At 39.3% G+C, this 13,249-nt stretch overlaps 1 non-coding gene across 1 annotated transcript; it reads left to right on the top strand.

Annotated features, from left to right (window-relative positions):
• Positions 1–11,925: 11,925 nt before the first annotated feature.
• On the top strand, positions 11,926–12,033 carry LOC112725029 (small nucleolar RNA R71). Its single transcript, XR_003164160.1, has one exon. It is a non-coding gene; the product is annotated as a small nucleolar RNA R71 (small nucleolar RNA).
• The last annotated feature ends 1,216 nt before the right edge of the window (positions 12,034–13,249 follow it).

A 13,249-nucleotide genomic window follows, 5' to 3' on the forward strand; every position in this document is an offset into this window, starting at 1 on the left:
AATAATTGTAAATTAAAGCAATAAAAACTAAGAATGATTATTAATATTCTAGATAAAAAGCCTTAACTGGGGGAATGATTAATTGGAAGTTCTATCCTTTTTGGGGTCTCTTAAGTGTAGTATTAAAAAGGTTGTTGTTTTCACTTAGTTAACCCTTACTAAATAAAGGAAAGTCAAGTGATTGAGCTAACTCTTATTCGCAAATCCTAGTCCTCTCCCTTGGGAAGGTCTAGCGTTAGTAAATACAGAACTAGCTAACAACTTCCAGTTTAATCAGCACTTAAGCCTTCCAACTCAAGTGTCTCTTTTTAATCAACCCCCATGTCAAGTATGGAGTCTACTCCATTGACATGAATATAATGCTCATAAAAATATAAGAAGAAAACATGATAATTTAAATAAAATAGGGATTCAAAATTAATTAAAACTAAAAGTAATCATTTGCATTAACAACTCATGAAAATAATCCACTTACTACTTTAAAAAAGAATTAAGAATATGGAATAGATAAAAGAGTAAGTAAGGAAACAAACTAGAATAGTATCTTCAACGGAGGTAATGACTCTTCAATATCCAAAAGCAAAAGCAATAAACTGGGAATGTAAAGAGAACCTAGAGGGAAAGTAATCCTCTCTAAATTCAGATCTAAAAACCTAAAAATTATCCTAATGAGAATGTATCAATGTGTGTAAAAAGGTGTGTTGAGTCTCTGCATGTTCCCTGGCTTTATTCTGTGTTTCTAGGCCGAAAACTGGGTCAAAACGCGGCCTGAAATCGCCCCCAAAATTTTCTGTTATTTCTGCAGATCGCGCAGGTCACGCGTACGCGTCAGTCACGCGTGCGCGTCATTCAGCGATTTTCCTTACCACGCATACACGTCGTCCACGCGTTCGCATCATTTGTGCAGACTCCAATCCAAGCGTACGCGGCAGGCACGCGCACGCGTTGCTGCGATTTTTTCCAAGACAAAAATAACTCAAATTCCACTAATTTAAATTGTACAGTAAAAACAAGTAAACTTGTAGGAAGACAGCTCATGAAAGCAGGGAACATAGAATTAAGCATTGAAAGCTTACTGATGGTGTATATGCACTCTAGTCTCTCTAGTGTATAGGGTAATCACTCTACTCTTCCCTAATCATGCTTTCTAAACCTTGTTCTTCACCTAACCAATCAACAAGTATTTAATGTACCAATGCAAACATCATGAGGTCTTTTCAAGGTTGTAATGGGGCCAAGGTAAAGGTGAGGGTATATATGGCTAAGTGAGCTATAAATTGAATCCTTGATTATCCTAAGCTATCACCTAACATACACACTCTATTTTCTTCTTAAATCATCCTTAACTACCCAAAATTTTCCCACTTTTGTATTACATACTCATGCATCAACTTTTCTTTTTAACTTGTATCACACATGCATTGATCTTTATTGAACTTAACTTAGCATTGGAGAAATTTTGTCCCCTTATTCATTTATTTAATTATTTATTTGAATATTTTTGGATTTTTTTCATAAACAGTAAAAATAAACATAGCTTATCAATGCACATAGATTTATAATTTTTCTTAGTTTCACATGAGTAGGTAACCAAATTCCCAATATTTTATCATGACATTCTCTTATTAACCCATGTTCCCACAATTTTCTTACACTTAATTGACACACAATTTCTATCTTGAGCTATGATGAATATTTTGGTGAAAAATAAATTTCTCCCAAAATACACAATTCTAACCGGCAAGTGCACCGGGTCGCATCAAGTAATAAAAACTCACGGGAGTGAGGTCGATCCCACAGGGATTGAAGGATTGAGCAATTTTAGTTTAGTGGTTGATTTAGTCAAGCGAATCAAGATTTGGTTGAGAGATTTGTGATTTGCAGAATTTAAATTGCATAGAAAGTAAAGGGAATGGGTAATTGACATGAAATTAAAGAGGACGAGAATTAAATTGTTGAATCTTAAAGTGCAAGTAACATAAATTGCGGAAACTTAGATTGCAAGAAATGTAAATTGCAGAATCTTAAAGTGCTAGAAATATAAATGGCTTGAAATGTAAAGGGGGTTGGGGCTGGATTTAAACAAGGAAAAGTTAAATTGCATTAAACAGAAGAGTAAAAGGGAATTGGGATTGAATCGGATCCGAAACAGAAAAGTAAATGAACATATAAAGCAATAAACAGAGGATTGAAATGGGAAATCAGATCTCAGGACCCAGAGACTAGAAAACCAAGTCTAGATCTCAATGCCTTCCTAGATCCAACAAGAACAATTGCAAGGAAATTGTAAAGTGCAAAGAAAGTAGATGAAGAGCAATTAACAGAAATTAAATTCAATTAACAGTAAAGAAACAGAGAGATCCAAGGATGAGATTGAAACAGAATTTCTTCAATTCTCCAACCCAAGATCCAAGACAATTGTAATTGAAATTGAAAGCAATAAAACTGAGAGGAAGAGAATTGAATTCTCCTTCCCCAAGACAAAGAAATTAAAGATCACTCAATATCCAAAGCTCTCCGAAAATTATTATGAAAATTTCAAAAGAAAGCTCCTCGAAGAACTTGAATTCTATCCTATTTATACACTTTCTTCAAATGATCTTCAAGCCTTCAGTTGGGCCTTTGCTCTTGGTGGAATTGGGTTGAAAGAGGCCTTGGTTGATTGCTCTTGAAGTTTGGAGAAGAACCAAAACGAACCAATTGAACCGGGTTTGAGTTTTGCAAAAGTTGGACCAAAAGTTTGAGCAAAAGTTAGGGGTCTAACTTTTGCTCCAACTTTTCATATCAGCTAACACCACTTTGCTGATACCAACGTTGGTGCCAAAGTTAGGGGTCTAACTTTGGCCCTAACGTTGGCCTTACCTTGTGTACTTGTGGCGCCAACGTTAGCCACCAAGTTAGGGGGCTAACGTTGGCGCAAACTTTTGCTCCTCCTTGTGATTTTCATGTGCCAACGTTAGCCACCAAGTTAGGGGGCTAACGTTGGCGCAAACTTTTGGTGCCCAGGGAGGTTTTCTTCATGCTAACGTTAGCCTCAAAGTTAGGGGGCTAACGTTGGCGCAAACTTTTGGTGCCCAGGGGTGAATTTCATGTGCCAACGTTAGCCTCAAAGTTAGGGGGCTAACGTTGGCGCAAACTTTTGGTACCCAGGGAGTGATTTTCAAGTTCCAACGTTAGCCTCCAAGTTAGGGGGCTAACGTTGGGGCTAACTTTTCAACCAAAAGTTTGTGCAAAAGTTTGATGCTAACTTTAGGTCCAGCTTTTTGCTTCCTGGTTCAATTTCACTTATTCCATTGTCCTCTCTTTACTCCTAGCCATTCCTTCTTGCTTCAACCTTTCTCCAAGCTTTCTTCACCTATCATTAATCAAGCAAACACATCAAAGCTATGCTTAAAATCATGAGATATTCATTCTATCATAATATGCAACAATTATAGCATAAAACCTCATGAAATGGCATGAATTCATACATGGTTGATTCAATCAAGGGAAACATGAAAATCTACTCAATTAGCTTGCTTATGGTTCAAGAAAGTGCATAATTCTAATGAAAACAAAAAGAAAAGACTAGTTAAAATAGGCTAGGATGACTTGTCATCAAGCTAACCAAAGATTCAATTTGGGGTATTACTTGTTTTTCTGCTTAAGGCTAGTAATGTGGTAAAATTTAGATCAAATGGGATTAAAAGGCTCAAATTGGCTAACAAAGGTGATTGAAAGGGTAGGTTGTTTGGGATAAGTGAGTTAATAATCAATTAATGGCCTCAATCATATGCATGCGTATAACACATTAAACATTGGACATATAGGATGGAACAAAATATAGATCACAATCGTAGAGAAGAAAACACACAAGAATAAAATATTATGGTTAAATAATGTAACCATGTCATTAGGCTCAAGTCTCATAGGTTGTGTGTTCTAGCTTTTAACTATGTTCCAAATACAACTTTCGAACAAGTTTAACACAAAAGTTTTGATTTAAAATAGTAAAATTTTTCAAAATAGAGTCTATGAAAAGAAACTTATTATTTTTCAACCAAATAGAACGTGCATGCAAATAACCTATTACTATGCAATTTTATTCTATCCTAACAAAAGAAAAAAAAATATCCTATTTTATTGTTGTTAGGAAAGAGAAATTACCTCCGGAAGTCAGGTACTGACCGACCTCCCCACACTTAAAGCTTGGCACCGTCCTCGGGGCCATCAATCAGGAACAAAGGGGGGCTGGTAGTAGTATCTCTAGAATCGGGACCGTCATGGCTCCCTGTGCTAGTAAATGAAGTGGAGTCCGGGTTGTCTGGTTTTTCTTCAGGTGGGTGGTTACCAACAAGCAGCTCCTTGAGGTATGTAAATCGACGTTTGTTACGGCGCTCTCTTTGCTTTCTTTTCTGGTCAAGCCGGTCTAGCCTCTCAATTATCTAATGGAGCAGTTGGTTTGTTGAAGGTGCTTGTGATGTGGAAGGAGAAGGAATGTCTTCATCCGGTTCTACAGGCTAGCTAGTAGTGGCTGCTGAAAGTCTAATATATTTCCCGTTAGGGACTATCTGATCATCCCATGGGATCATGGCCTTGGTGTCCCCAGCTCTGTAGAATACTCTGGCTGGTGAGACTAGATCTGAAAGCAAGGTAGAAAAAGGTAGGTTGCCCGCAATCTGTACGTGTCCCATAGCATGCCGAATGTGTCTTGGTAAATTGAGGTGCTGGTCTGTAAGGATACACTAGAGTAAAACAGCCATGTCTGCAGTGAAGAAGGACTCGAGGGTGCTCAAAAAGACGTAATGGGACATGATCTGTGCCCATACTCAAGCCTCCAAGGTGAGTGCTGAAGCAAATATGCTCTTAGGTCAAGATTAATGGTATCCATAGATCCATTTGCTACCAGGTTATGCTATAACTCTGAGAACTGCGTCCCAATCAAATTGGTATGTCTGGCGTTTGAATGAGGCTTCTTGGAATGCGTCCAATCCTTCTGGAGCAGGGGAAAGATTTAAAGCTCGTTGAATGACCTCTTCTGTTATGGGGACTTGCTTCTGACGGACATAGACAGACTGCATGGTTGGCATGTGAAAATTGGAGTAGAATTCAACTACTCATGAAAGATTAACCTGCCGTGGCTATCTCTGTAGGAATCCCATTGTCTTCGCTCAATGCGGGGCTCAAAAAATTCAACAATGTTGGTCGGGAGGATGAGTAGATACTCATTGTTATAGTTTCTCTCATCCAGGATGGGGAACATCTACTCACAGTAGCGGTTAGTGAACCGCGCAGTGTTCTTTTTCTGGGAAAGCTTTCTCTTTTTCATCGACCTTGATGATCCTCTTGATTCACTTTGTTGAGGGTTTTACTGCTGTTGAAAATGGCTCTACCATTAGTGTTCTTTTAGTTCCTTTCCTTGCCGGTTGTTTGGAAGTAGCTTTCTCTTTACCCTTCTTGGTGGCCATCCTGAAAAGGGAAAAAGAAAGTAATATGTAAAGCTAAGGGTTTGAGCAAGGAAGAGGATGGTATAGGTGATAATCAATGCACGGTAAAGAAGGATGTTGTTAAGACATGGTCATGACTACATGTGAAAAGTTCATCAATGGAAATATAGCAAGTGCATGTGATGGCAATTAGAAGCAAGATGTTTATTGGCATGCCGGTAAAGGCATGAGTAGCATAGATCAAGCATTAAATGTCCAAGTTTGATTATCAACCCTTTCAAACTAACAATCTGTTTGTATTGACAATTATATTTAATCAATAAAATATAAAAGGGGTTTTGTGAAAAACAGGCATTAGAGTAGTAGAATAGAGTAATATAAAAATAATGCACAAAGCCATACGGGCTTTTTCACAAACACCTAACATGCATGGTAAATATGTTATTGAAAGTATTAAAGTGAACATGCAAGAAACCCTTTAAAAAGTAATATTAATTGTCAAACAATTCCACAATAACTCATAAGCAAAATATAGAAGAAAATAATCACCCAATTAAATTTCTAACACCAATTAAAGGAATAAAAAAGAAAAAAAAAAGAAAGAAAAAGAAAATATAGATAATGAAAGTAAAAAGAAAAAGAAAAAGAAAACATTAATAAAAATAATAAAGGAAAAGTAAAAAGTAAGGAAAGAAAGAAAATAACCTTGATAATGGATGGGAAAAATAAGGAAGGGAGAAAGTTAAAAAGTGTGATAGAATAAAGAAGGAACAAGAGAGAAGAAAGAAATAAGAAGGGAAAAGAAAAGATTTAGATTTGGGGAAGAAAAGATAAGATATTTGGCGCTGATCTGGATAAGATGTGCGTCGCATGTGACGTGGACGCGTGGAGTACGCGATCGCGTGGTGTGTGATAAGTTCAAGTGACGTGGACGCGTGGGTCACGCGATCGCGTGACCTGATTTGTGCTATTGGCGCGAGTGCAGCCTCGCGTACGCACAACTCTCTGTTTTATACGCATATTGCCAAAAATTTGGGTGACGCAGACGCATGGGTGACGCGATTGCGTGGATGCCTATATTTTGAAAAACGACGCGGACGTGTGGGGCACGCGTTCACGTGATAGGGCTTGTGCTTCCAACACCATTCCAGCCCCACTCCATCATAACTCTCTGCCATATACCTATTTACGTTGAGTTCGCAGGGTCACGCGTCCGCATGGGCGACGCGCACGCGTGGGAGGCTATTTTTCAAAATGACGCGGACGCATCATGGACGCGTTTGCGTGGGCATGCTTATGCCTAAGGCACGCCTCCAACCATCCTCTTGCGTGACTCTCTGCTTCTTTTCTTCCTTGTTTCGAATGCACCTATGACGCGGACGCGTCAGCGACGCTTACGCATCGCATGCATTTTTTTTAATATATATGCAGTATGCAAATGCAGATGCAGGCTATATGCAGCTATATGCAGAGATGATGAGAAGAGTTATTAACAAAAATAAAAATAGAATAAAGTAAAATAAACTAAGACTGAAACTGAACGATCATACCATGGTGGGTTGTCTCCCACCTAGCACTTTGCTTTTACGTCCTTAAGTTGGACGTTCTTCAGGCTCATTCTGCTTCTGTTGGTGGGTCTTCCAAGAGGAAGACTTCTAGTTCTTTGTGATCCTTAATCTTTTCACCGTGATAGAGCTTTAGGCGATGTCCATTGTCCTTCATGAATTTAGAACTAGAAGGATGACGCAGGTGAAAAACTCCGTATGGCTTTGCCTTTTCTACACTATAGGGACCTTCCCATCTTAATCTCAGTTTGCCTGGCATAAGCCTCAGTCTGGAGTTATAAAGAAGAACTAACTCCCCTGGTCTGAACTCTCTCCTTTTTATGTGCTTGTCATGGACAGCCTTCATATTCTCTTTGTATCGCCTGGAATTGTCATATGCTTCTAGGCGAAGATTCTCCAATTCTGCTAGTTGCAGCTTTCTTTCAGCATTAGATTCTTCAAAATTCATATTGCATTCCCTTACAGCCCAGAAAGCCTTGTGTTCTACCTCTACTGGAAGGTGGCAAGCCTTTCCGTATACTAAGCGGAAGGGGCTCATCCCAATGGTTATTTGTATGCTGTTCTATATGCCCAGAGTGCATCTTGTAGCCTGACACTCTAGTCTTTCCTATGGGGCTTTACTATCTTCTCCAGAATGCGTTTAATCTCCCTGTTAGACAGTTCTGCTTATCCATTGGTCTGAGGATGATAAGCTATTGCTACCTTGTGAACTATCCCATGCTTTTTCAGTAATCCTGTTAGTCTCCTGTTACAAAAGTGAGTGCCTTGATCACTCACGATTGCTCGTGGTGGTCCAAAGCGGAAAATAATATGGTTTCTAACAAAGGAAACAACAATGTTAGCATCATCAGTACGGGTAGGAATTGCTTTCACCCATTTAGAAACATAATCTACAGCTAACAGCATATAAAGGTAACCATTAGAGTTTGGAAATGGACCTATGAAGTCAATGCCCCAAACATCAAAAATTTCATAGAAAAGCATAATTTGTTGAGGCATCTCATCCCTCTTAGATATATTACCAAACCTTTGGCATGGGGAACAAAATTTACAAAATTCAGCAGCATCTTTAAAAAGAGTAGGCCACCAGAATCCACAGTCTAAAATTTTTCTAGCTGTTCTTTGAGGGCCAAAATGTCCTCCACTCTCACAAGAGTGGCCGGCCTCTAAAATGGACTGGAATTCTGATTGGGGCACACATCTTCTAATTACCTGGTCAGCTCCACACCTCCATAAGTGTGGGTCATCCCATATATAATATTTAGACTCACTTTTCAGCTTGTCCCTTTGATGATTAGTAAAATTGGGAGGAAAAGTATGGCTAACGAGATAATTAGCTATAGGTGTATACCAAGGAACTACTTCACATACTGCTTGCAAACTATCAAATGGGAAAGTATCATTGATAGGAGTGGAGTCATCTTTAATGTGTTCAAGGCGACTTAAGAGGTCTGCCACTAAATTCTGGTTACCACTCCTATCCTTAATTTCTAAATTAAATTCTTGCAGCAACATTATCCAACGTATCAATCTTGGTTTAGACTCTTTTTTAGCTAATAAATACTTTAGAGCTGCATGGTCCGAATACACTACTACCTTAGTACCAAGTAAATACGCTCGGAATTTATCCAGAGCAAAAACAATAGCTAGAAGCTCTTTTTCAGTAATAGTGTAATTAGACTGAGCAGCATCTAAGGTCTTAGATGCATAAGCAATTATGAAGGGGTCCTTACCTTCGCGCTGAGCCAGCGCCGCTCCAACTTCATGGTTGGAGGCATCACACATAATTTCAAATTGTTGGCTCCAGTCTGGTCCTCTCACAATCAGAGCTTGAGTCAGGGTGATCTTTAGCTTATCAATTGCTTGCATGCAATCCTCACTGAACTCGAACTCAATATCTTTTTGCAACAGTCTGGATAAAGGTAATGCTACCTTACTGAAGTCCTTAATGAATCTCCTGTAAAAACCTGCATGGCAAAGGAACGAACGGACTTCCCTCACGGAGGAGGGGTAAGGTAAACTAGAAATGACATCCACCTTTGCTGGATCTACTGAAATACCAGTATTAGAAAGAACATGTCCTAGAACAATCCCTTGTTTTACCATAAAGTGACATTTTTCAAAATTCAATACAAGGTTTGAACTAACACACCTGTCTAATACTCTAGCTAAACTATCCAAGCAAAGGCTGAATGAATCACCATAAACGCTAAAATCATCCATAAATACTTCCATACAATTCTCAATAAGATATGAAAAGATACTCATCATGCATCTGTGGAAAGTAGCCGGTGCATTACATAAGCCAAAAGGCATCCTTTTGTATGCATACGTTCCAAAGGGACATGTAAAAGTGGTCTTCTCCTGATCTTCAGGAGCTATATGAATTTGAAAATAGCCTGTATAACCATCTAAAAAGCAATAATGGGATTTACCTGACAGGCGATCGAGCATCTGATCAATAAATGGCAAGGGGTAATGATCCTTACGAGTAGCTTGGTTGAGACGCCTATAGTCAATGCAAACCCTCCAGGAATTCTGCACTCTAGTTGTCAGGAGTTTTCTATGCTCATTCTTTATTGTTGTGACTCCAGATTTCTTGGGCACCACTTGTACTGGATTGACCCATTCACTGTGTGAGATGGAATAAATGATATATGCTTCAAGTAGCCTTGTCACTTCTTTCTTGACAACTTCTAAGATGGTGGGATTCAATCTTTTTTGGGGTTGACAGACAGGCTTTGATTCCTCTTCTAAATATATTCTGTGCTCACAAACTTGAGGGCTGATGCCTACTATATCTGCCAAGCTCCACTCAATTGCTCTTTTATATTTTCTCAGCACACTGAGCAGTTGCTCCACTTGTTGAGAAGTGAGTTCCTTTGCAATGATAACTGGAAACTTCTGAATATCCTCAAGGTAAGCATACTTGAGGTGTGGAGGAAGGGGCTTCAATTCTAATTTCTGCTCGTGGCTAGGTTCTGGATCATCTGGGGCTAGTGGTAATGGTAAAGTGTCGTCATTATGTTCAGATGGTGTCCCCACACTTGGACCTTGCTCCATGTGCTTCTCTTCTAATTCTTCTTGGTGAACTTCAGCTATAGTTTCATCAATGATGTCACACTAGAAGATAGAATGATCTTTCGGAGGGTGCTTCAAAGCTTCATTTAAACTGAAACTCACTGTTCTGCCATCTATCTTAAAGGAGTAAGTTCCTGAGAATGCATTCAGCTTGAACTTCGAAGTCTTTAGGAATATTCTTCCAAGCAGGATTGATGATGGTCTTCCTGAGTCATTAGGGGGAATTTCCAGGATATAGAAGTCAATGGGAAATGTGAGCCCCTTAATGCTCACTAATACATCTTTAGCAATTCCAACTACTGTAATAATGCTTTTATCTGCTAACACAAAACGAGCTGCCGACCTTTTTAAGGGAGGGAGCCTTAGAGTATCATATATAGACAATGGCATTATACAAACACACGCTCCTAAGTTACACATGCAATCAGAAAATATTACACCTCCAATGGTACAGTTTACCATGCATGGACCTGGATCACTACATTTTTCAGGTATACCTCCCATTATAGCAGATATAGAACTACCTAAAGGGATAGTTTCTAATTCATTAATTTTATCTTTTTGTATGCATAAATTCTTCAGAAACTTTGCATATTTAGGTACTTGCTGAATAACATCAAAAAGGAGAACAGTTACCTCAACCTATTTGAAAATTTCTACCATTTTGGGATCAAGTTCCATCTGCTTTCTGGACTTCCTTGCAAGATACGAAAATGGGATAGGAATGGCGCTACTTGCAGCTTCTGCATCCTTTGGTGCTTCATTCCTTTGCTGGGCTACTTCTTCCGCAACCTTGTCTTGTACTTCCTCTTCTTCTTCAGCATCTTCCATTTCAGCATCTTCCACCTCCACTGAGTCTTCAATTTGGGTGTGTTCTATTGGGCTTGGCTCCTCCTGATTCCTCTCTGGCAGTGTGGTTCCAGACCTTAAAGTGATGGCATTGATGCCACCTTTGGGATTAGGTAAGGGTTGAGAAGGAATTCCACTGGAGCTTAAAGGTTGGTTAGTGAAAGTAGGTAATGAATCTATCTGAGCGGCGAGAGCTTGTAAAGTAGCATTTAGACCATTTAGAGTAGAGTTCAGTGTAGTCTGCATGTCTTGTTGTCCTTGTGCAAGAGAACGAAGCATCTCGTCATTTGATGAGGAAGTAGGGTAAGTGATCTGTGGGACTTGTTGTTGGTTATGCTGGGGTCCTTGTGACTGTCTTAGGTGAAGAGCTCTGTAAGGTTGGTTCTGATTCTGTTGTCTGTTGTTATTCCACCTTTGGTTTCCATTGTTGTCTCTGCTCTTCTGTTATAGTTGTCCCTCCAGCCATGGTTGGAGTTATCTCTCCAACTTTGGTTGGAGTTGTCTTGCCATCCTTGGTTAGGGTTTCCACCTTGGTTGTAGTTACCGCCTTGTTGATTGTATCCTTGATTCGGGCGGTCATAGAAGTTATGAGTAGCTGCCACAGTATTATCTTCTTGTTGGAACTGTGGGCATTCATCAGTATAATGACTATAATCAGCACATATTCCATATACTCTTTGTGGAACTAACTGTTGGCTTTATTGTGGTTGAAAAGGCTGAGTTTGTTGTTGATTTAACTGTATTTGTTTCAGTAGATTGGTCATTTCACATATACTCTATGTAAGAGCAGAAGTCTCAGTGCTAGAGGAAACTTCTGCAACAGCTTTGGAGTGGCTGCTTCTGTGCCTGTGGTTCCTGGTAGACTCAGCTAAGTCGCTGATCAGTTGCCATGCTTCATCTGCGGTCTTGTACTTTTTCAGAGAACCATTACTAGCACCATCTAGTGTAGTTTTATCCCGAGGCTTCATGCCTTAAGTGAAGTAGCTGATTAACACTAGCCTGTCAATCATGTGATGGGGGAATACGTCTAGAAGGTTCTTAAAGCACTCCCAATACTCATAGAGGGTTTCTGATTCACCTTGAACAATGCACGAGATCTCTTTTCTCAGTCTATTTGTAACTTCAGCTGGAAAGTATTTTTCCAGAAATTCTCTTCTGAGCGTATCCCAGTTGGTAACAGTCGTTTCAGGTTGGGAGTAGTACCACTTCCTTGCCTTTCCCTCAAGAGAAAACGGGAAGGCGGTTAACGGAATAGAAGTTTCATTCATACCATGACGCCTAACAGTAGAACAGGCTGTCCGGAAATCCCTTAGGTGCTTAATGGGCTCCTGAGCAGGTAAGCCATGAAACTTGGGCATCAAGTTGATTAGTGCAGTCTTCAGTTTAAAATCTACAGCCAGAGTTGGATGATGCACTTGATACGACTGCATTGTAAAATCTGGGGCTCCAGCTTCCTGGAGAGTAATCCTCCTTGGTGCTGCCATTCTATCTGCACATGAATTAACTGAATCAGTAGTAAAGGAGCTGGTTTCGCTCTCGGATTGCGGTTCAGATTCGCCCTCAGATGAGACTGGTGAATTGATAATAATCACTTCACCACCCTCAGAGGCTAACCGACATCGAGCTCACCTAATACGTGAAATAGTTCTTTCAATTTCAGGATCAAATGCGGTTAAGCTCGTATCAGGCAGTGAACGCGTCATTCAATGAAAGAAACATATAGCTCATAGTAAAAATAAAAAAGAAATAAAATATGCAAATAAAAATAAAAATAAAAATATGTACACTAATTAATAATTTAGCACACAATTGCAACTCCCCGGCAGCGGCGCCAAAAACTGACGAGCGGCAGAAGTTAGACTAATTGAGAGATTATAATATAATAGAATAGCGTTGCGAGTATAGCTCTTAACCAGCAAAAATCCACCTCATCAATTTAGAAAGCTTGTCACAAAAAGTTAAAATAAAAATACTGGGATTATGAGTCCCAGGTCGTATCCCAACGAGTTGCGAGAAAGGATGCTATTTTATTAATTAGGAATTTCCAAGAGAGTTTGAGTTTGGATAACGAGTAATTAAATAATTGTAAATTAAAGCAATAAAAAACTAAGAATGATTATTAATATTCTAGATAAAAATCCTTGACTGGGGGAATGATTAATTGGAAGTTCTATCCTTGTTGGGGTCTCTTAAGTGTAGTATTAAAAAGGTTGTTGTTTTCACTTAGTTAACCCTTACTAAATAAAGAAAAGTCAAGTGATTGAGCTAACTCTTATTCGCAAATCCTAATCCTCTCCCTTGGGAAGGTCTAGCGTTAGTAAATACAGA

The sequence above is a fragment of the Arachis hypogaea genome, chromosome 11, assembly GCF_003086295.3.
Source record: "Arachis hypogaea cultivar Tifrunner chromosome 11, arahy.Tifrunner.gnm2.J5K5, whole genome shotgun sequence".
NCBI classification, from domain to species: Eukaryota; Viridiplantae; Streptophyta; class Magnoliopsida; order Fabales; family Fabaceae; genus Arachis; species Arachis hypogaea.